This window comes from Myotis daubentonii, chromosome 16, assembly GCF_963259705.1.
Source record: "Myotis daubentonii chromosome 16, mMyoDau2.1, whole genome shotgun sequence".
NCBI lineage: Eukaryota > Metazoa > Chordata > Mammalia > Chiroptera > Vespertilionidae > Myotis > Myotis daubentonii.
The window spans coordinates 14,924,256-14,949,474 of NC_081855.1; the positions used below are offsets into that span (position 1 = coordinate 14,924,256).

Consider the following 25,219-nt stretch of genomic DNA (forward strand, 5'->3'; position numbering starts at 1 on the left):
CTAAATAACCAACAGAGTGGGATTCGGTAAAGAGACTAGAGAAAGAAAGTACAAAATATGCTCTCAATTCATGAGAATTACAGACTCAGACCACGTGATCATTCAGACATAATCTCTTATTTAATGGATGAAGACACAATCTAAAGTAGCACAAACGGTTTTGTAAGAATTATATCTCTTCTACCCCAGTTAATTAGTTTCCTTCCCTAAAGAAATCAGTTTCCAGTTTCTTGTATAACCTTCCATAAATGTTTTATTTGTGTGCAAGTATACACACAGGCGCGCGCGCGTGCACACACACACACACACACACACTCACTTGCCCTTGGTTCAATTAGAACAGCAGTTTTCAACTGGTATGCTGCAACAATTTTGAAAACAATGCAATACTGACTATTTAGTTAGGGGCCAACTAAATACTGACCTCTTTTCCCTTAGATTGTCAAGTAAAAAAATGACAACAGCCAACACAACTATAGCCATCTGGTGTGAATGAATCAAAATTATACCCCCCCTTTTTTTTGTTAGATCTGCAAAAAAATATAATAAGCCAAGGACTCAGGGGGAGAATTTTAGTAGTTTATGTGCGCCCTGAGATGAAAAAGGTTGAAAATTGCTGAATGAAACTAAAAGTGTAGGAGAAAAACCATAAATTAATCTTAAGGAAGAGCTTCCTTAATGTGAGAGCAAGTCCTTGGAGTTACTCTAACATTAGAGTAGCTTCCTCTTATTAAGCACACTCACTAAAATACAGGGGGCAGCCCATGGTGGGGCGTCATACATTCCTGCCTAAAATAGGGAACTGCCCACTGATTGGCACGTGAGTCACTCTCAGTGATGCTCACATAGCTCATCAAATCAGTGGCTACAAAGACTTAGAAACATACCCACAGCTCAGTTTGAACCTGCAGCAGCACATTCCATTCTTTTTAAAGAAAAACACCAGCATCTGTGCAACACAGATCCATCTCTGTTCTCTGGCCTTGGGCTTCACTAATTATACTACCAGGGGTGGGAGATGGAGGTAACATGTAGGACTGTGGCTGAGACACAGGGATGGAAGCTCCATTTGCAGGAGTAAAATGAAACACTGGCATCTGCACAGGGGAGGTGGCTAGTTCTGTATATTGAGGCTGAGTGTTATCAGGAGAATCCCAGGCAACGTGGTTATTGGGTACACTGGCAGGGAAAAGGTGATGTAATCATGAGTTTCAGCCCCCAAATTGGCTTCTTATCAACGATAACATGAAACATTGGCCGAGCAGATAATATGCAGCTTAACACAGTAACAAGGCTATTACCTTGACATATGATACCAAAATGTGAGAAATACAGTCCAGGCTGCAAAGCCCCGTGCAAGATTCTTTACCCTCCAAGGTATTTTTAGTCCTGGTAACTGTAGATGGTGGACAAAAAGCCCTCAAAATACAGTGGCTCCCAAAGCACAGGGTCAGCAGATGCCATGTCTGTCAGTCCAGCCTGTAAGAAGGACGGGATCAGCTGTAACAGGACAGCGCTCCAGAAGTCACCCATTTTGCACAGTGACTTGGAGTGACCTTGCTGAGGGAATTAAAGTGCCTGTCCCTGTATGTCATTAGCAAGTAGCCTAACTCAATGCAAAATAACCCAACAGTTAGGGAACGGTGTGTTGTGGTAACAAGTGTAAGTGGCCCACTGGTGGTCTGCACAGCATTTGAAGGGGAAAGTTGGAGAGTGAGAATCTCCCAATCTGCCGCTAGATGATTGATCCTGGCCCTTGAGGTAAAGATAGACTCAAAGAGTTGGACACGAGGCCATTGGAGCAGCAGACCCTAAGAGAAATAGCACATAAGAACACTCAGCTTTTGTTCTGTGCTCTCCAAGGATCCTGCTGATCCCATTCACCAAGAAGACACTGCACCACTTCTCAGATCCAGCATAGCTCCTTTTAGAAACGAATAAACTAAAATTCAGCTTTTAAAAAAATCAGCCTTTTGTGAGTTTGGTTACTAACTTCTGACCACCCAATTAACCCTGGATATCCTGATGAAACCATGCCATGAACTTCAGTGTATCATTCTTTCACTCAACAGTTCTTCAGCACCTACCCTATACCACACACTGTGTAGTAACTGGCAAAACCCAGAAAAGGCCAATGAGCCTACAAAAGTGCTGGCAGAGGCCATTGTTCCTTTTCTGAACCTTCCCCCACAGCACCTTCAGGCAGGCACAATATCTGAGCCTCCATCAATCTGGTAATTCTCTGAGACCCTGCCCCACACAACTTATGGGGCCATGTAAGCTGTTTCCAGTAGCTTTTTATATTTTATTGATTTTTTACAGAGAGGAAGGGAGAGAGATAGAGAGTCAGAAACATCAATGAGAGAGAAACATCGATCAGCTGCCTTCTGCACATCCCCCACTGGAGATGCGCCTGCAACCCAGGTACATGCCCTTGACCGGAATCGAACCTGGGACCTTTCAGTCCGCAGGCCGACGCTCTATCCACTGAGCCAAACTGGTTTTGGCTCCAGTAGCTTTTTAATATGAATGGCATGTCTTGGCTCATGCTTCAGACTTTCCTAAAATCTCTCAAACAAGCAGCATCTGGCCTTGGTGTGCCATGTAGCTCTCACTAAATGATCCTCACTAAATGATTCTGGCACTAGCAGCAGCTAGCCTTGGTTCACAATTTAGCCTCTCCTAGGCACCTCCAAGCCCAGCACAAGTTGCAGCCATCTGCAGATCACTTTGTATCTCATGTCAGATAGAACACAGGTAGTAGCTGACCTTGGTCTGCACCTCCTGGGAGACCCCAGAACCAGTGCACCAGGTAGACAGTTTCAGACCATGCTGAAACACCACCCAACCAGCTCCACAAGTGGCACACTCAAGGATCAGATTCAGTGGGCACCAGAGCTCCACTGAAGTGAGCCTTCCTCCAGGGACTGGGCTCCTGCATGGCTAATCCTCCACGGTGGTTGCAGCCAGTCCTTCCAGCCAAATGGCTTGGGGGTAAATCCCTCTCATTGATGTGCCAACAGCAATCAAGTCTCAACTACAACAGGAGGCTATACACGGCCCACATGATGGAGGGGGGCGGGGTGTGCACCTGGAGTATCCAGCTTGGGTAAATGGTGAAGCTGTGCCACTGGACATTCCAGAACACCTACTACATTAGGCCACTCTGCCAAGTCTTGGAGATGTAGAAGTTCTACTTAATATATAGAAACAAGTACAGGGAGACACCCAAAATGAGGAGACAAAGAAACATATCCTAAATGAAAGACGAGAACAAAACTCCAGAAAAAGAACTAAATAAAATGGAGACAAGCAATCTCCTAGATGCAGAGTTCAAAATACTGGTTATAAGGATGCTCAACTTAGGGGAAGAGTAGATGAACTTAGTGAGAAATTTAACATAGAGATAGAAAACATAAAAAAGAACCAGTCAGAAATGAAGACTACATTAACTAAAATGAAGAATACATTACAGAGAATCAACAGTGGAGTAGATGAAGCTGAAAATCAAATCATAGATTTGAAAGATAAAGAAAACACCCAATTAGAACAACAAAAAGAAAAAATGAGGATAGTATAAGAAACTTCTGGAACAACATCAAGTATACCAACATTTGCATCATGGAGGTACCAGAAGGAGAAGAGAGAGGGCAAGGAATTGAGAACCTATGTAAAACAATAATGATGGAAAACTTTCTTAACCTAGTGAAGAAAATACACATACATGTTCAGGAAGCACAGAGAGTTCCAAACAAGACGAACCCAAAGAGGCCCACGTCAAAACACATCAAATTAAAATGCAAAAGAGAGAATGTTAAAAGCAACAAAAGAAAAGCAGTTAGTTACCTATAAGGGAGTTCCCATAAGACTGTCAGCTGGCCCTAACCAGTTTAGCTCAGTGGATAGAGCGTCAGCCTGCAGACTGAAGGGTCCCAGGTTCGATTCTGGTCAAGGGCATGTATCTTGGTTGCGGGCACGTCCCCATTGGGAAATGTGCAGGAGGCAGCTGGTGGATGCTTCTCTCTCATCGATGTTTCTAGCTCTCTATCCCTCTTCCTTCCTCTCTGTAGAAAATCAATAAAATATATATTTTTAAAAAGACTGTAAGCTGCTTTCTCAACAGAAACTTTGCAGGCCAGAAAGGATTGGCATGAAATATTCAAAGTAATGAAAAGCAAGGACCTACATCCAAAATTACTCTATCCAGAAAAGCTATCAATTAGAATCAAAGGACTGATAAAGAGCTTCCCAGACAAGAAAAAGTTAAAGGAATTCATCACCACCAAACCAATATTACAGTAAATGTTAAAGGGTTTTATTTAAGAAGAAGAAAAAAAGATAAAAATATGAATAATAAAATGTCAATAAAGACATATCTATCAATAATTGAATCTAAAACACAAAATAAATAAACAGCAAAATAGAAATAGACTCACTGATACAAAGAACATTTTGATGGTTGTCATATGGGAGGGGGTGGAGGATTGAGGGGATGAAGGGACTAAGACATACAAATTGGTAGTTACAGAATAGTCATAGGCATGTAGGGTACAACATAGGGAATATAGTCAATAATCCTATATAATAAAGAGCTAATATGCTAATTAGACTGAACAGCAGAACAACCATCCAGATGATCTTCCAGATGAAGCAAGGGCTATGAGGGCTGAGGCAGCTGGGGCTGTGAGGGCCGAGCCCCTTGCATGATTTTCATGCATTGAGCCTCTAGTGTTGTAATAGTTATGTATGGTGTCAGATGGGTGCTGGATTTCTTGGGATGATCACTTGGTAGTTTCTATAATTTTTTGTTACTGAGTTCTACACCTGAAGCTCATATAATATTGTATGTTTTTTTTTTCGATCTGAATGCATGTTTTTATTTTATTTATTTATTTTTAAATATATTTTTTATTAAGATATTACATATGTGTCCTTATCCCCACGTTACCCCCTACACCCCCCCGCCCCCGCTCATGCCCTCACCCCCCCCATTGTCCGTGTCCATTGGTTAGGCCTATATGCTTGCATATAAGTCCTTTGGTTGATCTTTCCCCCTTACCCCCACCCTCCCCTACCTTCCCTCTAAGGCCCAACAGTCCAATCAATGCCTCTCCATCTCTGGATCAGTCCTTGTTCATCAGTTTATGTTGTTCATTATATTCCACAAATGAGTGAGATCATGTGGTATTTATCCGCTCTCCAGTTCCATCCATGCTGTGGCAAATGGTAAGAGTTCCTTTTTCTTCTTCCTCTTCTTAAAGAATACCTTTCAGCATTTCATATAATGCTGGTTTGGTGGTAATGAACTACTTTAGCTTTTTCTTATCTGTGAAGCTCTTTATCTGACCTTCTATTCTGAATGATAGCTTTGCTGGATAAAGTAATCTTGGTTGCAGGTTCTTGCTATTCATCGCTTTGAATATTTCTTGCCACTCTCTTCTGGCCTGCATGGTTTCTGTTGAGAAATCAGCTGACAGTCGTATGGGTACTCCCTTGTAGGTAACTGACTGTCTTTCTCTTGCTGCTTTTAAGATTCTCTCTTTGTCTTTTGCTCTTGGCATTTTAATTATGATGTGTCTTGGTGTGGTCCTCTTTGGGTTCCTTTTGTTTGGGGTTCTCTGCGCTTCCTGGACTTGTAAGTCTATTTCTTTCACCAGGTAGGGGAAGTTTTCTGTCATTATTTTTTCAAATAGGTTTTCAATAATTTGCCCTCTCTCTTCTTCTGGTATCCCTATAATTCTGATGTTGGTACGCTTGAAGTTGTCCCAGAGGCTCCTTACACTATCTTCATATTTTTGGAATCTTTTTTCTTTTTCGGTTGGGTATTTTTTGTTTCTTTGTATTTCAAATCTTTGACTTGATTCTTGGGATCCTCTTGTCTGCTGTTGGATCTCTGTATATTATTCTTTATTTCAGTCAGTGTATGCTTAATTTCTAGTTGGTCCTTTTTCATATCCTCGAGGGTCTCACTAGATTTCTTGAGGGTCTCACTAAATTTATCGGCGGTTTCCATAAAATTCTCGAAAAACCTTATAAACGTGGTTTTGAACTCTATATCCAGTCGTTTGCTTTCCTCCATTTCTGTCATTTGTGACCTGTTTCTTTGTCTCTGCATTTTTTATGCTTCCCTGTGTTGGTAGTGTGGTTTTGTGTGCTAGGTGTCCTGTAGGGCCCAGTGGCTCAGCCTCCCCCGTTACCTGAGGTGGACACTCTTGGTGCACCCCCTTGTGGGCTTTGTGCACAGTCTTGTTGTAGTTATGCCTTGATTGTTGTAGGATCACTGGGAAGAATTGACCTCCAGGCCAATTGGCAGTGAGAATCAGCTGTGTCTGCAGTGGGAGAACTTCTGTGCTGAAGACACCCTTCTGGGGAAAGACTTGCTTCAGTGGGGCTTTGGTGCTCACTGAATCTGCCCCCTGGGTGTGTTCCTTATGGATCTGAGGAGTTGTAATCCGGATGGTCCCCCTCTGACCACTGGGTACACTGGCTCTTGGAGGTTACCCAGCAGGAGCTATGAAGAGAACTGCAGATTCCCCTTCCATTTTTGGAGTTTGGAGGTGCCCTGATGAGGCCCAGCTGTGAAGCAATGCAAGCTGCTGTGGGGCCTTGGGCCTTCTCTTGGAAGTTCTGGGTCTGTGGCCCAGCTGCAGTTTGTTAGGTAATTTTCAGGTTGCAAAGGGCCAGGGCATTCATATGCAAAAGCCTCTGCCGCAGCCTGGGTGGGGCGGGGTCTCAGGGAATCAAAGGGCGGAGCAAGAAAGTATGGTGGATTCTCAGCCCTGCCCTAAGGGGCCGCACGCGTCTCAGTGTCCTGATAATTTAATTGCTGCAAGCACCTCTGAGGGAAAGCCGCCCTTGAGTTCCGAGTTCTGCCCGCTGCCAGACAGTCCAGTTTCTCCCTGTATGAGTCCTGGGTCCCCAGAGACTTCCCGGAACCAGAGTTCAGAGCAGTTGGGAGCTTGTGACTCCCTCCCGATTCAAAAAGACAGCCGCATCCTCAGGTACCAGCCCCTTTCCGCGCACTCTCGAGCCTCCGTACCTTTGCACTTTACTTCTGCAGCTCCTGACCCTCAATGTGCTTTTCTCTTTCCTTCTAGTTGTAGAATTTCCACTCCGCCAGCCTTCCTGTAAGTTCTGGATGATGTCCGTTTTGTCTTTTTATTGTGTTTTGAAGTTGTTGTAGGAGGCAGCAATTTCGGTGTTTCCCTATGCCGCCATCTTAGTTTCTCCATAATATTGTATGTTAACTATAATTGAAAAATAAAAAATTATCCTATCTAATAATAGACAAACATGGTAATTAACTGTAACTTCACTACCCTTCCCATTGGCTAATCAGGGTGATATGCAAATTAACTGCCAACCAAGATGGCGGTCGGCAGCCAGGCAGCTGAAGCGAACAGGAGGCTTGCTTGCTCCAGTGATGGAGGAAGCCAATGTTCCCCACCTGCCGCTGCTGGCCTCTGAGCTACAGTCTAAGAAACAATGTTGCAATTATAGAAGCTAAACAAGCTCCAGATACCTGCTTTCAGCCAGCTTCGGCCTCAGAGCTTAGAGCGGCAGTGATGGCAACAATGTTTCAATTATAAAAGCTAACCAAACCCAGATACCTGCTTTCAGCCAGCTGCAGCCTCAGAGATGGAGCTGGGCCTCAGAGCTGGAGCCGGCTCTCAGCTCCAGTGACAGCCATAGAAGTTAAATAAATCCCAGAATAAAAAACAAAACTAAAAAACAAAAACAGAAAAAAAGGAGAGGCTGGGAGCTTTAGTTGCCCGCCAGCCTGAAAACGACCCTCAGCCCCTCACCCAGACTGGCCAGGCACCCCAGTGGGGACCCCCACCCTGAAGGGGGTGTGACCAGCTGCAAACAGCCATCATCCCCTCATCCAGGCTGGCCAGGTACCCAAGCGGGACTCCCACCCTGATCCGGGACACCCTTCAGGGCAAACCAGCCAGCCCCCACCCATGCACCAGGACTCTATCCTATATAGTAAAAGGGTAACATGCAAACTGACCCTAACAGCAGAAGGACTGGGAATGACTGGTCACTATGACACACATTGACCACCAGGGGGCAGACGCTCAATGCAGGAGCTGCCCTCTGGTGGTCAGAGCACTCTCACATGGGAGGTGCTTTGCTCAGCCACAAGCCAGGCTGATGGCTGCCAGTACAGCGGTGGTGGTGGGAGCGTCTCCTGCCTGCTCAGCAGAGCTAAGGATGTCCGACTGCAGTTTAGGCCTGCTCCCCGCTGGCAAGTGGACATCCCCCAAGGGCTGCCGGGCTGCCAGAGGGATGTCTGACTGCCATCTTAGGCCCAATCCCTCAGGGAGCGGGCCTAAGCCAGCAGGTGGTCATCCCCTGAGGGGTCCCAGACTGCGAGAGGGCACAGGCCAGGCTGAGGCACCCCTCCTCCCCCACAAGTGCACAAATTTTTGTGCACTGGGCCTCTAGTCCTATATAATAAAAGCCTAATATGCTAAGTGTCCAGTCAGCCACTCAACCAATCAAAGCGTAATATGCTATTGATATGCTAAGGCTGCTCAATCTCTCACTATGACGTGCACTGACCACCAGGAGGCAGACGCTCTGACTGCTGGGTTAGCTTGCTGCTGGGGTCTGGCTGATCGGGACTGAGTGAAATGGGCCGGACATGCCCTGGAGCCCTCTCATGGTCCCTCCCTGGCTGGCCAACCTCCCGCATCCCTCCCTGGTCCTGATTGTTCACTGATGGGGTTCCTTGGCCTGGTCTGTGCCCTCTCGCAATCTGGGACCCCTTGGGGGGATGTTTGAGAGCCAGTTTCAGCCCGATCTCGCAGGCCAGGGCCGAGGGACCCCCCTGGCGCATGAATTTGTGCACCAGGCCTCTAGTATATATATATAAGGGCCTATATGGTCCATACTGAGGAACAAATGCAAAACTCAACTTTTGACAGGTGACTGGCACATGTAAAACTGGCAGAAAGGATTGCTAAAAAATTAAGAAAATAACGGTCAATTAAAATTTTATACAAGTTAAATAATAGTGAATTAAAAGTGTCTCACTTAATGAAACAACTTTGCTATTTAAGAACACACGGCAAATTTTTATCTTAATTTATTTTTTCCTCGAATTTACTTTTAAAATGACAGCAGTAATATACAGTCATTTTAACCAGTCAAGCAATATAGAGACAGTTAAAAAAGTTAATAAGCTCCCTCTCTTGTTCCAATGACACCTCCATCCCACAAATTAACCAAGATTAACAATTTGATACGTATCCCTCCACCCCTTTTTCTTTAAAATAGTTTTGTGAACTTTTTCAAACCGCTTTAATTTTTAGAATTGAAAATAAGTTATTTTTACTATTATCAAAGTAATCCATAATCATTTTAGAAAAATACAGAGAATGCAAATGAGCAAAAGCAAGATGAAATAAAAACATTTAAATGGCTGTGCATTTTCATTCACTGTGTGAGAGCACTTCATATATATTTAATCCTGAATCAAAGTTTTAGGACAAATGCCACTTGCCATATGCAGATGGCTGGCTTCCTTTACAATGGTAGCTTGCTCTGAGAGGACCACCCTACTGATCTTGGCGGAGTCAGACAGATGGCTCCACTTCAGGCGAGTGTAATTTGGGTTGGTAAATTACCAACCGTACTCTGAGGTCCAAGGAAGGGTGTCCCCCTTGTCCCCCAAGGGCAGCAGGGATCATGGTCAGGGACAGGATGCTCCCATTCCATCCTGCCAGGCTGCTTGACAGCTGTGGCCCATTGCGTCCTGCTTCACTCCTTCCTCACTCCCCCACCCTCTTGTCACTGTCCTTCCTCCTCTGTCCTCTCCACCACCTCCCTTGCCCCACTCCTTTCCTTTCTCCAACTGGCAAAGTGTCCATGTCACTCACTTCTTAAGTAACTGGAGCTCTTCAGCTGTTTGTGTCCCTGTTTGGAAGGACATCTCAGTGTTTTCCGGGGCTCCTGGGACAGCCAACCTCCCACAAGGCCTCATCTGTCAAAGCAGGAGGCTGACTTAGATTTCCTTACAAGAATTTTGTAAGAGCAATTAAAATCCTGTCTTAGGTGCTTAAAAAAATTGCCCAGGCCCTTTCTGAGACCTATATTTTAAAATAAAACTTTTGCCTTTCATAGTTTGGGGGCCCCATTGTGTATCCCTGGAGGATGTGTGGGGGGAAAAACTGTAAAAAAACAAAAAAAAGATTCAAAGTCAGAGCTATCTCTCCAGGAAGAGGAAGGCCCAGAAAAAGGTGTAGGATGGTAGCAGATTTAGGAAAGAGGAGAAGAGTCTGGCCATTTTTGGCAAGAATTATCACTAACCTCTACTAGTGAAGGAATTGGGGGTGGGACGTGCCTGCTGGGTGAGCTGATGGCCCTTTCTCTCTTTTCTTTCTTTCTTTCTTTCTTTCTTTCTTTCTTTCTTTCTTTCTTTCTTTCTTTCTTTCTTTCTTTCTTTCTTTCTTTCTTTCTTTCTTTTCCTTCCTTCCTTCCTTCCTTCCTTCCTTCCTTCCTTCCTTCCTTCCTTCCTTCCTTCCTTCCTCCTTTCCTTTCCTTTCCTTTCTTTCCTCCCTTCCCCTTTCCCTTCCTTTTCTTTCTTTCTTTCTTTCTTTCTTTCTTTCTTTCTTTCTTTCTTTCTTTCTTTCTTTCTTTCTTTCTTTCTTTCTTTCTTTCTTTCTTTCTTTCTTTCTTTCTTTCTTCCCCTCCCTCCTATTTCTCCTCCCCCTCCTCCTCCCCCTCCTCCTCCTCCTTCTTCTTTTTCTTCTTCTCTCTTATCTCTCTCTCTCTTCCTCTCTCTCCCACCCCCCCCACTCAAATTATAGTCAATCTTAATTATCCTTCTCTAAAACAGGTTATTTGGAAACAGGCTAGCATCACCAGCCTTGTCCCACATTATTTGGATAGGCTTCCCCAGGACAATTGCTGGTGTAAAAAGCCAACAACTCCCATAGAAGGTACAACGCCAGGAGAGAACACTAATGTAAACTATAGAATTTGAGTGATGATGATGGGTCAGTGTAGGTTCATTGATGTAACAAATGTACCACTTTGGTGGGGAATGTTGATAGTGGGGAGGCTGTGTTTGTATGTGGGGGGTGGTATGTATATGAGAACCCTCTGTGCTTTCTGTTTAATTTTCCTGTGAACCTAAAGCTTCTCTAAATAAAGTCTATTAAAAAATTTAAAGACAACAATTACTGCCAGGAGGTAGAAACACTCCCTGTACCCATTTGTACACTTAGCTATTAAACAAAGACAAAGGAAGAAAAAAGCAAGGACTTTAAAGACAGTCCCCAAGGTCTAATAGCAGCAGGCACCAAGTAATCATGTGGGGACAAGGAGCCTTGGGCAGGGGACACATTCCCTTGCTTGGTGCCAGGAACCGTTGGCATTATCATTTTACACAGGGAGATGCAAGAATGTCTTCATAATCCAAGGCTTGGACTCCCCCTCCTTAATCCCCGTGGGGAAAGAAATCTGAGGACAGAATGAGTCTGCTGGGCTCATCCTTCTGACGTTACAAGTCTGGCTGAGTGATGGGGTCAAAGCTGTAAATCCCATCAAGGCTGTTCTCAGAGACCCAGTGATGGGGTCACCTGACCTCCATTGACCTACCTGACCCTGACAAAGAAAAGATTATTATCAGTCACATTATTCTTCAGTTATTCATAAGATCTTATTAATAATCACGTATTATTATGAACTCAACATTTGTTGACTACTCACTGTATGCCAGTCAACGTTTGTTGAGTGTGTAACATATTCTCTTATTTGTTCCTATCTTCCTGGCTAAGACGTTGCTACCCCTATCTAGTTCACAAATAAGGAAACCGAGGTTTAGGGAGAGTTAATAGTTTTCTAAAATCATAATTATAGTAGGTTCTGGAGCCAAGAAAAAAACCTCACACTCTTACCACCTCAATCCTGACCTCTGGGTCTCAATAATAGAACAGGCATAAGGATGAGGAGGAGGGCCCACTGGGTTTTGCGGGTGGTATGCCTGTTTCAAAGTGTCCAGAACTGGAACAATTGCAGACCCTTTGTCCTTCACCTCTTTGTAGCCCACCAGATTATTATTCTGTACTCACTCTCCCTGCCACGCCCCATACAACAGCCACCCTGGACAATGTACTTTTCTCCAGACTCACCAAGCTTTCCTCTATCTCCACTTGGTATATGCTGTTCATGTGGTCCCACATGCTGGGAATGTGCTTTCTCTGTTCTCTGTCTGGCAAAGGTCCCTTTCAAGAATAATTTCCAATGTTGTCCCCTCCTCAGAGCAGTCTTTCCTAGTCTTGCAAGAATTACTATTCCTCTCCCCACTGTGTTTCACCACATTGCTTTAGACTGTCAAACCTAGCCCCTAGCACAGCCGTGGGCAAACTATGGCCCGCAGGCGGATCCGGCCCATTTGAAATGAATAAAACTAAAAAAAAAAAAAAAAAAAAAAAAGACCGTACCCTTTTATGTAATGATGTTTACTTTGAATTTATATTAGTTCACACAAACACTCCATCCATGCTTTTGTTCCAGCCCTCCGGTCGAGTTTAAGAACCCATTGTGGCCCTCGAGTCAAAAAGTTTGCCCACCCCTGCCCTAGCACATTGCTCTTTACCATTTATGTTCATGTCTGCCCTTCTCGCTAGACTCTGGGAGATAACAGTTGTCCATCTCTTGCTGTATCTTACTCATCTCTATGGTAAGTACAAGTGCTATTGTACTCAATGCATACTGGGTGCTCAGAGTATCTGTTGTATGAGTGAATGCATAAAGTGAGTTTAATTGGTAAGTATAACTAGAACTTCAGAGATTATTGTTTTGCATTTGTATTTGCAGATCCTAAGGCTCAAAATTATTGACTCAAAGTCACATTACCTGAATAATAAAAGAATTAAAAGCAAAAGCTAAATTAGAACCAGTGAGCAAGCCCTTGCCTGTAGTTTGTATCTTCATAGCTGTGAATTTTGTTCTTATGAAAAATAGTTCCAAATGGAAAGAATATTCTGGAAACGGGACTTATTTGATGATAAGTCTAAGGGACGATACTTTATTCAGAAGCATTCAAAGAGACTTTCCACATCTATTGACTTCTAAGAGTCAGACATTCCTTCCTGGGACCTCCTGAGAAAGAGGGGACATTGCCTCTTTTGGAAATAAGTAGAAACTAACTCATGATGTGCCCTTGTGCTGCTAAGTGGGTCTTTCCAGTTTGTTCCAAACTGGGTTCTACATGGATCAGAGAGACCACCGAGTGTGCTGACACCAAGGCACATAGGTTGCCTGGCCTAGAAGCCACCTGGACTATGGGTTCTGGGAGGGCAGAGGCCTTCTGATGTCAGAGGCTGGACAGTGTTTTGAACTTGTGCAGCAGGGATTACTTAGGGAGTTCAGCTGCCAAACTGGCCCCAAATTCAAAGGGCAAAGGGTGTGTTGAATGATTAGGTCCAGCGTTGATATGTGTCAGTGTCTAAGCTCAAACTGTACCCCAGGCATTACCCTCTCAGAGAGTAACTGTGAGCTGGTGAATGGGGCTAAGCCAGGAGGTTTGGGCCCTGCCATTTCATCCTCTGTCTCTTCTTCCCACCCTGATCACCTCTATACTATTACTATGCACACAGTATTAAACTCTGGCTACTGTACTAGGTCATGGTTAGACCTGATATTTCAAGTTGAGTGGTGAGAACAACTAGGTTGTGTGCTAAGAAATACTCAGCTTAGGTTACCTATTGCTATGGGTTTAGCTTGGCTCCTGAATCACATGGCAGGTCGTTAGGGTAGGGATGGTCTCTGTGCATCCAGCTCAAGCCTGGATGCCATCAGCAGTGGGAGCAGCAGCAGAGTGGGCTTGGAAACAGGCTGAGCACTCTTCCTAGGAAGTGTCACTCCTAAAGCACCCACTTTTTGTTGCTTAGAAAAACCTGACCCTTTGCTAGGGTGAGCCATTACGTCTTGGTTTCACTGGGAAAAGGTCATCAGGGTGCTTCATCGGTTTCCTAGTTGAAAGAGTGGCCACTGTCTCTACTATTTTAATCCTCCATAGGGATATCTGAAAGAAATAGAACACTTTCATAATAAATTTCAAAAATGTTTAGAGTAAAAGCATTTGAGATCTTACTCCCCAACATATGTCATCAGTTTGGCTCAAATAAACTAAACTCTTATAAAAAATGTTTTTTAAATGCTTAGAGTAGTTTATGTTTCTTAGAGTTCCACCGAAAGCTGAAGTAGGCCCGTAGTTTCAACTATTGTTGTCTGAAACGAAGGTTTTATGGAGGCTCATTATTTTAACAAAGCTTTTGATTGTACTCTCTATTCTATAGTGATCTTGCCACATTATTGCTTCTATGAATGGGCAGTCTCCTTGATACACTACAAACAGCACTCCACCAAGGATTACTTTGAATGATTGTGGCACCATCTACTCCATGAGAGAATGTAAGAGAAGGGCCAGGCAGGGGCCATGGATTATTCCTCCAACAATAAACCCAGCAGCAGGGAAGGTAAAACAGCATCCTGCTAACTCCACGGAATGCTTTATCCACATTCCTAAAGCTTGAAAGAGGTGCCAGCTCTGCAATCCTGCAGTGGTGAGGGCAGGGACTGGCCAGACTGCATTCCCACGGCTGCTCGTGTGGAATTTAATGTACAGTGACTCTGGCTCGCCCCTGCAGAGCCACGCACTAGGAATTGCCTGAATTTATTGAGTAGCTTCCAAAAGTTTCAAACATTTCATATATGAGGTCTCACTCTTGTATATAATGTTACTTCAAAAAGGAATGAGTGTGCTTTTCTTACTTCACTGAATGGAGGGTAACAGAGATTGGAAGGGTGCTGGATCGGCACAGACTAACATTTAGGAAATGAAGGAGTTCTTTTGTCCATTCTGGCTCTCCTGCAAAATTGCTATCAGACAAGAGACAAGTCATTCAGTTACTCAATGAGCATCCATCCATTCAGTCATCAATTTTAGTGTCTAGTATGTGCCAGTTAATGGACTAGTCATGGGAAGCAGACAGGCATAAATCTCTTGTAATGTGCTAGATGCTGTGGGGAAATATAGTCATCTTTGAAGGATGCTTTTTTAAGAGGAAACCTAAGATAACCCACTTGCCATGCTTCAGGGCCTTTGCATTTGCTGTTCCTTCTGCCTAGTGCTCCTTTTCTATTTGTGCCTGGCTAGTCCCTCCCATCATACAGACTTCAATTCTAATGCTTTCTCCTCACAGAAACCTTCCCTGAGCATCTTACTTAATGTTAGTCCTCTCCTCCTCAGTCACTTTACCACATCACCTTGCCTCATTTTTTTCACTCTTTGAAATTATTGCATGTATCTGTGTACTTGTTCATTCAGTTAGGGGTGACCAGGCCAGCAGGGGAAGGCAGTTGGGGGCAACCGGGCCGGTGGGGGCGGGGGGAGTTAGGCATTGATCAGGTTGGCAGGTGAGTGGTTAGGGGGCGATCAAGCTGGCAGGCAGGCGAGCGGTTGGGAGCCGCAGTCCCGGATTGTGAGAGGGATGTCTGACTGCCGGTTTAGGCCCGATCCCACAGACCTAAACATCTCCAGCCAGACATCTCCTGAGGGGTCCCAGATTGGAGAGGGTGCAGGCTGGGCTGAGGGACAACCCCCCGCCCCCCGCCCCACCGCACAAATTTTGTGTACTGGGCCTCTAGTGTGAGTATAAGCTCCATGGGAATAATCTTGTGTGTATCTCCAGAACCTGAAGAGCACCTGGAGTATAGTAAGTGCTCACATACATTTGCTGAAGGCAAGTATGATACAACATTCCACAGAGAAGCACCTTATGAGTAGATGAGAGAAAGTTTTCTATAAACTCAAGGGGGAATGAGTATGATCGGCTGGGTTAATCAGCAAACGCTACCTAAAGAAATGGAGATTGGGATCTGGGTCATGATGAGCAATGACCAGCTATGTGGCTGGGCCATATGAGGGTGAGTCAAAAGAGCATGAGCAAAACTCAGAGCAGGAAGGGGCTTTTGGAGTAGCGGCCCCAAGTTCATGGAAGCACACAGTCCATCTAAAGGACAGGCTGGACTTGCCCACGGAGAGGCTTCACATCCAGCTGCAGGAAACAGTCTTCATCAGGAGAAAGAATCGAGAACATTCAGGTGCATCCCCACTGAACAACACCCATAGTTGTTTGTTGTCGTTGTTTTAGAGGATAACCACCCACATTTTGTAGAAGATGCCATACAGTATTCAGACATCTCGTTTCCTACTTACAATGTAACTAAATCAGTGGAGAGCTAGAGAAAGGATGAAAAAATCCACTCACAGCTACCTTCCCCAGGTAGGGTTCTCCCCGCCCCACCAAGGTGTGAGGACCGTGGGAGCTGGGAGGGCACAGGGAGCTGGTTGGAAGTGCTTCCCGGAGCCTGAGCGGCAGGGTTCACGGTAAAGGCACGCAGAGCACATGAAGATCAGACCTGTCCATAAGGACCTGAAGTCCACGGGCAGCTCGGGGACTTAATGAGAAGTAGGTTACTATGGAGCTTCCCTTCCATGAAGACTGACTGCCATTTCAGACCGTTTAGGGTAAACTAAATAAGGACAAATAAAACCTTCCTTCTAGAGGACCATTGTGGATTATCAGAAGGAACACTGATTAGCATTTTGGGAGGGAAAAGATACCCTTTTCTTATCCCTTTCTTCTTTAAAAACATAAAAGAAAAAATATCTATTCTTAACAGCCGAGTGGAAATGCTGGGGAGGGTCTGTGAGCAGGTGGGGGATGACACTGCAGAACTGAAAGAGAAGCTGATGTCCGAGGCCAGGTGACAGGCGAAGCCGCCGCGACACAGATCACTTCTGTTTGCAGCTCGGCGATCACATGCCACATTCACTCACTCCTCAAGGATCATCGCTCCCTCCAAGTATTAAGGTGTCAGCGAAAATCTACCTTCTGGGGAAATGTAATCTGCCGAGAGGAGCTGCTGACGCTCATAAAAATAGCTCTCAGACATTATGACTCCTCGGGGACACACTCGGTGAAGGGGTCATGGAGCCCAGGGAGGGAAAGCAAGGCCACTTGGGATCCTCAGAAACCAGGCCGGCCCGGAGCCCTAAGGGGTCTGTGGAGGGCTTCGGGTTACATAGAAATTCCCAGAGATTGGACAAAAATTTTCGTGCCTTTATGGAACTTTGTGGGGGAGGAAAACTTCCATCAGATTCTCAGGGGTCCTGACAAAAAAAAAAAAAAAGACTAAGAACTATCAAATTAGTATATTATTTCCCTAGATATGGTTTTCACTCTCAAAAACTGTCTTTCATTGCTCAAGAAATACATCAATCTTATAAGAAAATTTAAAATTATAGATAGGTCTGAAGTGTCTTTCATACTTCCACTCTAGATCTGTTCCCCTGAAAGAACCCCGACAGAGGTAATAATTGTTCCAATTTTTTATTCATCTTCATAATTACGCACTCACAGAGAAAATTTAGAGCATTTGGCTGTGTTTTGCTTAATGCAAATGGCACCACTTACATATTTCTGCTACTTGCCTCCGCATCCCAGTGCCCCAGGGAGAGCGAGCGCCACGTGTCCACGTCCCCGAATCCGTTTCACCTGCCGCTGTGCCCGTCCTCAGGCTGCGCTCAGGGTCCTTAGCATCCCTCTTCTGAGGAACGCAGGTCGTCGCCAGTCTTTCCCAGGACTCAGAGCAGCACAAGGACCTTTGTGTGTCGGTTTATGCACGGGCACGAGTTATTTCTCTAGGAGAGAGGCCGAGAGGGAAATGTCTGGGTCATGAGCTAGGCATATTTTACATTTTAAATTTTCACTAGTCATATGTGAGAGTATCTGTTTCTTCTCTCCTACTGCCACATGGGCATCATCAATCTTTTAAATTTCTATCAATCTGAAAGAGACATAAGTCTATCTGCCTGTTATTTTCATTGCTGGTTTCCTCCTTGTGGGGTTGAATATCTTTTCATATGTTTATTGACTACTTGTATTTCCTTTTTGGTGAATCGCCTGTTGGAAGAACAGTGATTCTCACACCGCACCACACATCAGAATCATCTGCAGGGTTTACAGCACGGTTGCTGGGCCCCACCCCATTTCTGATTCAGTGGGTGAAAGCGAATGTGCATTTTTATTTATTTATTTTTAAAAATATATTTTATTGATTTTTTACAGAGAGGAAGGGAGAGAGATAGAGAGCCAGAAACATCAATGAGAGAGAAACATCGATCAGCTGCCTCCTGCACATCCCCCATTGGGGATATGCCCGCAACCCAGGCACATGCCCCTGACCGGAATCGAACCTGGGACCCTTCAGTCTGCAGGCCGACACTCTATCCACCGAGTGAAACCGGTTTCGGCAGCGAATGTGCATTTTTAAAAATATGTCTTTATTGATTGCAGAGAGGAAGAGGGGAGGGGGAGAGAGAGAGAGAGAGAGAGAGAGAGAGAGAGAGAGAGAGAGAGAAACATCAATGATGAGAAAGAATCATTGATTGACTGCCTCCTGCACTCCCCCCACTGGGGACTGAGCCCACAACTCGGGCATGTGCCCTTGACCGGAATCCAACCTGGGACCCTTCAGTCCCCAGGCCAATGCTCTAGCCACTGAGCCAAATCAGCTAGGGAGCAAATGTGCATTTCTAACCTGTTCCCAGGTGATGCCCATGCTGCTGCTCTGGGGACCAGATTTAAAACCACTAAACCAGGGAAATCGCCTGGTCCTTGTACCTCCCTAACGTTCTACTTCAGTGGCCAATCCTGACGGACATTAGAATCATCTGGAGAACTTTAAAAAGTTCTGGTATCCGAGTTCCATTCAGATGAATTAGGCCAGAATGCCCGCCCCATCTGTATTTTTCCAAATATGTTTTTTATTGATTTCAGAGAGAGTAAGAGAGAGATCGAGACATCAGTGATGAGAATCACTGGTTCTGGGGATCGAGCCTGCAACCCGGGCAAGTGCCCCAACTGGGAATCGAACCACTGAGCAACACGGGCCGGGCCCATCTGTATTTATAAAGATCCCCAGGGAGTCTGTGTCCAGTGGGATTGAGAACCGTTGCCACTGATACTTGGGCTTTGAAGAAGGGCAAGGTCCTTTGGTCTACTTCCCCCCTAGAGCTGCATCGCAGTTGGAGAAGCTTTGCCTGGGGCCATCTCTAAACACTTTGCCTTGTGTCTTACCCAGAGCACAAGGCTGTGAAATGACCGCAAAAAGAATATTTTCTCCGACGTTTGTTCCTCTGTTTGTTGTTTGCTCTGTTCGAGGGCAGTCCGATGCAGTGGACACTCAGACCTGCGTCCTGATCTCAGTTCCGGAGCTGACCAGCTACCTGATGCTTGGATTAGTAGCTAGGTTTCTGTTTGTCCTGTGAAACGGGCGTCATTATGGCCACCGGACAGGCTGATGTAATAAAGTGAGGTGTGTTAGGCCCAGACAGCGCCCAGCACAGTGTGAACTCAACAAGACTACACTCAGAGCCCTTCCGGTCTGCTAGATGTTTGAGATGAAAGTCTGGTTTCTAGATTCCCTCCTCACAGACGAAATAATCCTACTTCTACTCATTGTGCAGAGCAATTGCAATCTTTCCCAGGCCTCTAAACAAAATCTTGCCCTAACTGGCTTGGCTCAGTGGATAGAGCATCAGCCTGAGGACTGAAGGGTCCCAGGTTCGATTCCAGTCAAGGGCATGTATCTTGGTTGCGGGCACATCACGAGTAGGGGGTGTGCAGGAGGCAGCTGATCGATGCTTCTCTCTCATCGATGTTTCTAACTCTCTATCCCTCTCCTTCTTCTCTGTAAAAAATTAATAAAATATATTAAAAAAATCTTCATGCTATTCCCAAAATGTAATCACCCAGGTTGCTTTAAGTTTACATAATTGAATAGGAATTTCCTTAGGAATAAACACTTCGATAAAAATATATTTGGTACTGAATGGTAAAGGACAATCAATCAATCAAGCAAGCAATCAATATTACTACAAGTCTATTAAATGCAAGGCACCGAAGGAGTTCAAAGATAACATCCCAATGCCATCCTCAAGAACTTGTAATGGATTTGGGGAGACTTGAAACTTAAAAGCCATCAACAAAATAAGGAGGGAAACAGCAGGTGACAGTGAACTCTCAGGAGATTCAACAAGGAGGAGAAAAAGATTTTTTTGAGGAGGTGGTCAGGACATTGAAGGAAGAGCAGAATATTGCTAGGTAGACGGGAGAGGAGTGTTTCTGATGAGAAACATGGAGCGAGCAATTTGCAGGAGCAATGAGTAGACCGAACGGACAGCCTGAACTGTTCATGGGTGGTGGGGTGGGAAGGGAGCAGAGCGTGGGAATAGCGTGTGCAGAGCCTTAAGGGCCGGGTAGGGAGCTGGGAGTCATCTGGATTTTTAGTAGGAGTGGCTTTGTTTCCCTGAAATTGAAGAGAAACATGATGAAACTGTATTTTTCATTGTATTAGTTGCTTTTTAAAAATTTCAATTTAATTTTCGATGGGTATGATTGTATGGCACCAAACACAAAAGGCCTTTCAGTAAAAAGTCTCCTCCCACTCCATCCCTCAACTGCCTAGTCTGCTCTCTGGAATAGTTAGTGTTGCCGTTTTTTTTGTTGTTGTTTGTTTTTGTATATTTTTCAAGAGAGCGCATGCGTATATATGGTGATTCTCAGTATCAATGGCAGTTACGCACAGTAAGGGCGCTGCTGTGGACATGAAGTCGTGCACACTGAATGAGTGCTCCCAGGGAAAACACAGGGTTTGGCTCCTTAGAGCCTCTGGCCACACAGTTTTATCAGCCGATCAGTACATAACCTTGTTTTATGTGTGATTCTGTTTAGAGACACCTTATTTAATATGTACTGTTGGTTAATTCATATTGAACTCATAAACCACAGGACTTTAACTTGGGCTTGAACAAAGCTTATCTAACACACGGTTTCTCCGCAAGCACACCACAGCCTTCTTGCACTTTGGAACACTACACAGGACGTTACCATTACTCTTGGGGACCATTTGAAACAATAAAATCGCCAACAAAAATACAAAAGAAAGTGGTCCCAATAGAGCAGGGTAAGACACTGGTTTACAGGATGAGCTGAACCAAGAAGGCAGAGTGTCGCCTTGCCCTCCCTCTGCTGGGGACATGCAAGTTTGATGACTCAAATTTTTCTCCACCCTGAGCATGTCCATGAATGACCACAAAAGTTCATGAGTATTGACTTGGGGGTCACAAATACATTTTAGCAGTTAGGCAAATTAGCAAATATGGAATCATCAAATCATGCAAATCTATTTTACTCTATTTTCAAGCAAATGATGAAAGCTATGATATTAAGGAGAGACGATAGTAAGAGCAGTGAGAGTGAGAAGCAGTTAGGAGCAGTCCCCATTCTTGGGCAGAGGGTTCTGGGAAGGCGGACAATGATGTCATGATCAGAGCTGGATCACCAGGAGACTCAGCTACACTTGAGGATGAGAGGAGGGGCAGTGGTGGTCACGGGGTCTCCTTCCACACGCATAGCTTGGGAAGGAGTGGGGGTGGGATGTCGAAGGGAGAACAGTCGGTAAATTAAAACCAAGTTGGGTCTTGGGCAGATGGCAGGCAAGGAGCAGAGAAGCCGGGGGTGGGAAAATGAAGTAAGGCGTGGCATGGCTGTGAACTTGGGAGAATTGCAGGGGCCTCTGCTGGCACAAAAGGACTAGAGAGATGACTTTTGTGATTCAACTAATGTCTAAGAAGAAAACTTAAGCTCAGCCATTCTCTCTCTCATGCAGAAAACTCTGAGCTGGTGAGAAGACAACAAGAGAAACTGTGTGATTGGTGCTTGAGTGAACTCCAAGGGCCTCAGCAGCCTTGATAGAGGGCAAAGTTCTCAGAGGCCCTTTGGGGCGGGGGGAGGGGATCTATTCCTATTATCAGTCATCCCTACAGCTGTGCGGAAGAGAGGATATTTGGATGGGAAGTAGAATCTTAGAGTGGGGAGGATTTTAGAATAATGATTGATTCCAATTCTAATCCAACACTGGCCTCCTCCTCCTGTGCCCTTGATGGGAGGGCCTTGCCTCACAGCGGGAGGAGGCTGGTGTTGGATTAAAATTGAAATCAATTCTTATTCTAAATGAGCTTCCCACTCTACCTGCCTGCTGTAGACTGGCCTGGTGCAGGACCGTGTCTCCCAGGACCTCCCAATTCCCAAGGCAGTAAAGGCTCCCATAGATCTGTAAGAAGCTGTTAGACAAACCATAACTACCCGTCAATGGTAGAACAGAACATCCAGGAATGCTGATGTCATCAGACACCAAGCCTCATAGCTGAGCAACTGCATCCTCAAAATTCAACTTCCTGGATATTCCCAGCCACCGTGCCAAAGCCTCACTGTCTGATACGCTGTAGCTATGACCTCAGCAGACCTGCCAAGGGGCAGACTTGCCTTCCGGGTGACTGTTTACCTGGGCTCAATGCAGTGCGTCTCACCTGGGCGCAATTTGCCGCCCAGGACACAGGTGGCAACATCTGGGACCTTTTTGGTGGTTACACCTCTGGGAGGGGAGGTGCCACAGGTGTCTGGTGGAGAAAGGCCGGGGATGCTGCTGGACATGCTGCAACACACATGTGTCCTCACGCATCAAAGAATCACTTCGTCAGAGCAGAGGCGGAGAGACCCTGGGACAGGGAGATCAGAGTTTCTTTGTTTATGCTGCTGTTGCATCTCGTTCAAAGTGTATTTAAAATATATGGAAATGTGCTTCGATGATTACTTCACGTCGACCTGCTGACAGGCCGTTGTCCATCAAACTCAACGATTTACAGCTCAGGTTCTGATATGTGATTGGCGATCAAAAATGCAGACACAGGAGTTCATTTTAGAGATTCATATTTTCTGTTACACTGGATAGCATTTCATTTCTAAGACTCGTACTGCTGACTCTATATATTTACTTGTTTTATCACCAGGTCCTCAAAATTGTCACTCAACAGTGACACTGAATGAAGTTGACTTGAGCTCATTGGATGTGAATGGCAGTTTCATCAGCTACTGGTCGCTCAGCTCCAGCCCTGCAGAGATGAGAGAGATGATTAACTTCTACTCTTAGGCATTTATCTTAGGGCAGCTTCAGGCCGCTAAGTAGGAAGGTGATAAAGATATGGAGACTGACTACTCTCTTTAAGGGATACATTAATTGTGTGTATATAAGAAACAGTATGTTAAGAGGTAAAACCATTCTAGAAAACCCTGCTCTTACTTCCTCATGAGACACTATCATTTGGAAAAATGATTTTCTGTTCCCTAAATGTGAGTCGGGGGATCATGCAGAGCCAAAGATTATGAATTTCTTACAAGCTCCCAGGTGACACTGATGCTCCTGGCCCATGGATCACTTCGAGTGGCACCAGGATGTAGGGGATTCTAAGTAGCACTTTGTTAGACTATATCTTTATTTAAAAGCCATGGGGTCATAATATTCAGGATTTAGAAATCACTTCTATTTCCTCATTTCCTTCATTATGCAGTGAGATTGAAATCTTTGGGCCTTTGCCCTTTTCAGGGTCTAGAAAAATATCAGTTGATGTTCATCAGTTTATTTTGTTAATTAGATTCTACATATGAGTGAGATCATGTAATATTTGTCTTCCTCTGACTGGCTTATTTTGCTTAGATAAAACTCTCCAGGTCCATCCAGGCTATCTCAAAGGGTAACATATAATTTTTTATAGCTGCATAGTATTCCATGGTGTAAACGTACCACAGTTTTTTAATCCATTCATCTACTGATGGGCTGTTTCTAGATAGAGATTAACCAATGAACTTATTTGCGTTGCCCATGCCCAGACAATAGTGTGGGGAAGGCCTGGGGAGGGGGAGGAAGCAGGGTAGAGAGGGTCAATTGCAGGGAAAAAGAGGACATCTGTTAATACTTTCAACAATAAAGATAAATTTTAAAAACATCAGTTGAAAAGTAATAGAGAGTGAATGCAGGTAATAATCATCAGGTATCCATTTTGACTTGAAAGCTAGTCATTATTCAAAATGAATGTCAAATATGTGCTTTTTTAAAAAAAATTTTTTTTTATTGATTTCAGAGAGGGAGAGAGAGAGAGACAGAAACATCCATGATGAGAGAGAATCATAGGTTGGCTGCCTCCTGCATGCCTCCTACTGGGGATAGATCCCACAACCTGGGCATGAGCCCTTGACCGGAATTGAACCCAGGACCCTTCGGTCTGCAGGCCAATGCTCTATTCACTGAGCCAAACCAGCTAGGGCCAAATACATGCTTTTTAAGATATAATAGCATTTAATAGCTGAATAGTGAAAAGCCCACTGAATCAAGAATCAGTAGGACCAGGTACCCATCCACCGCCTGGTCTCCTTGGAGAGTCAGGAAGCCTTTGTGGGCGGGGCATGGACTGTTCTGGGTCCCAGTGTGTTCAGGAAGACCATGGCTGTAAGATGAGGAAAACTGTGATTTCATTGTTACTTAAAACATACACCTATCTTGTATATGATCTTTTATATGACTTATTTTATAACAATAATTATTTAAAAGTCAAATAGTGTCATTGACAGGAAGTTAGAGATTGATGTTCTGTTTGTAGGTTAATACCTTATTTAGTCTGTAAATAGAGTCAGTTGCAATTTCCTATAGAACAAGGATATTGCATCAGCCAAACATGTATCTCATAGCACATGTATGTGTAAAGGGGCTTTTAAATAGCTCATAAGTATATATGTTAACAATAAGGCAACTTAGCTTATGAATGTAGAATACAACCCATAATCTGATGGAGACTTGGAATGAAAACTTTCACAGTAGAAGTTTAAGGAATTCCAGCCTTTAGCAGCCAGGGATTACATAGGTCAGTCTTACATCCATAATTTTTTTTTAAAACTTTTCTTACAATATGACATCTGTGGACATCCTAGGAATAGGATGGATGTCTCATTGCTTTATGAACTGTAACAAATGTATCATGCTGAGATGTGAATAAGAGGGGAAACTGAGCCAGAGGGCTATGGGGCCTCTATCTTCTCAGTTTTTCTAAAAATTGAAAGGTTTTCAAAATGAAATCTATTTAAATAATAAAATGTGTTTGATTGAAAGTCATAAAAGCAGGGACTGTTAGCATAGAATAAACTGATAACTGTTGACTTTGGTTCCATTTATATGAAGAAATCCAAATTTGCAGTTCCTTTCTCTACATCTGTCCTTTGTTCTATGAAGATGCTACAGAGAT

At 44.5% G+C, this 25,219-nt stretch overlaps 1 long non-coding RNA gene across 1 annotated transcript; it reads right to left on the minus strand.

Moving 5' to 3' along the window:
• Nucleotides 1-178: 178 nt before the first annotated feature.
• Nucleotides 179-17,687, minus strand: LOC132219395 (uncharacterized). Its single transcript, XR_009449414.1, has 3 exons — nt 17,499-17,687; nt 9,888-9,991; nt 179-1,479 (listed from the first exon to the last, which is right to left on the minus strand). It is a non-coding gene; the product is annotated as an uncharacterized LOC132219395 (long non-coding RNA).
• Between the last annotated feature and the right edge of the window lie 7,532 nt (nt 17,688-25,219).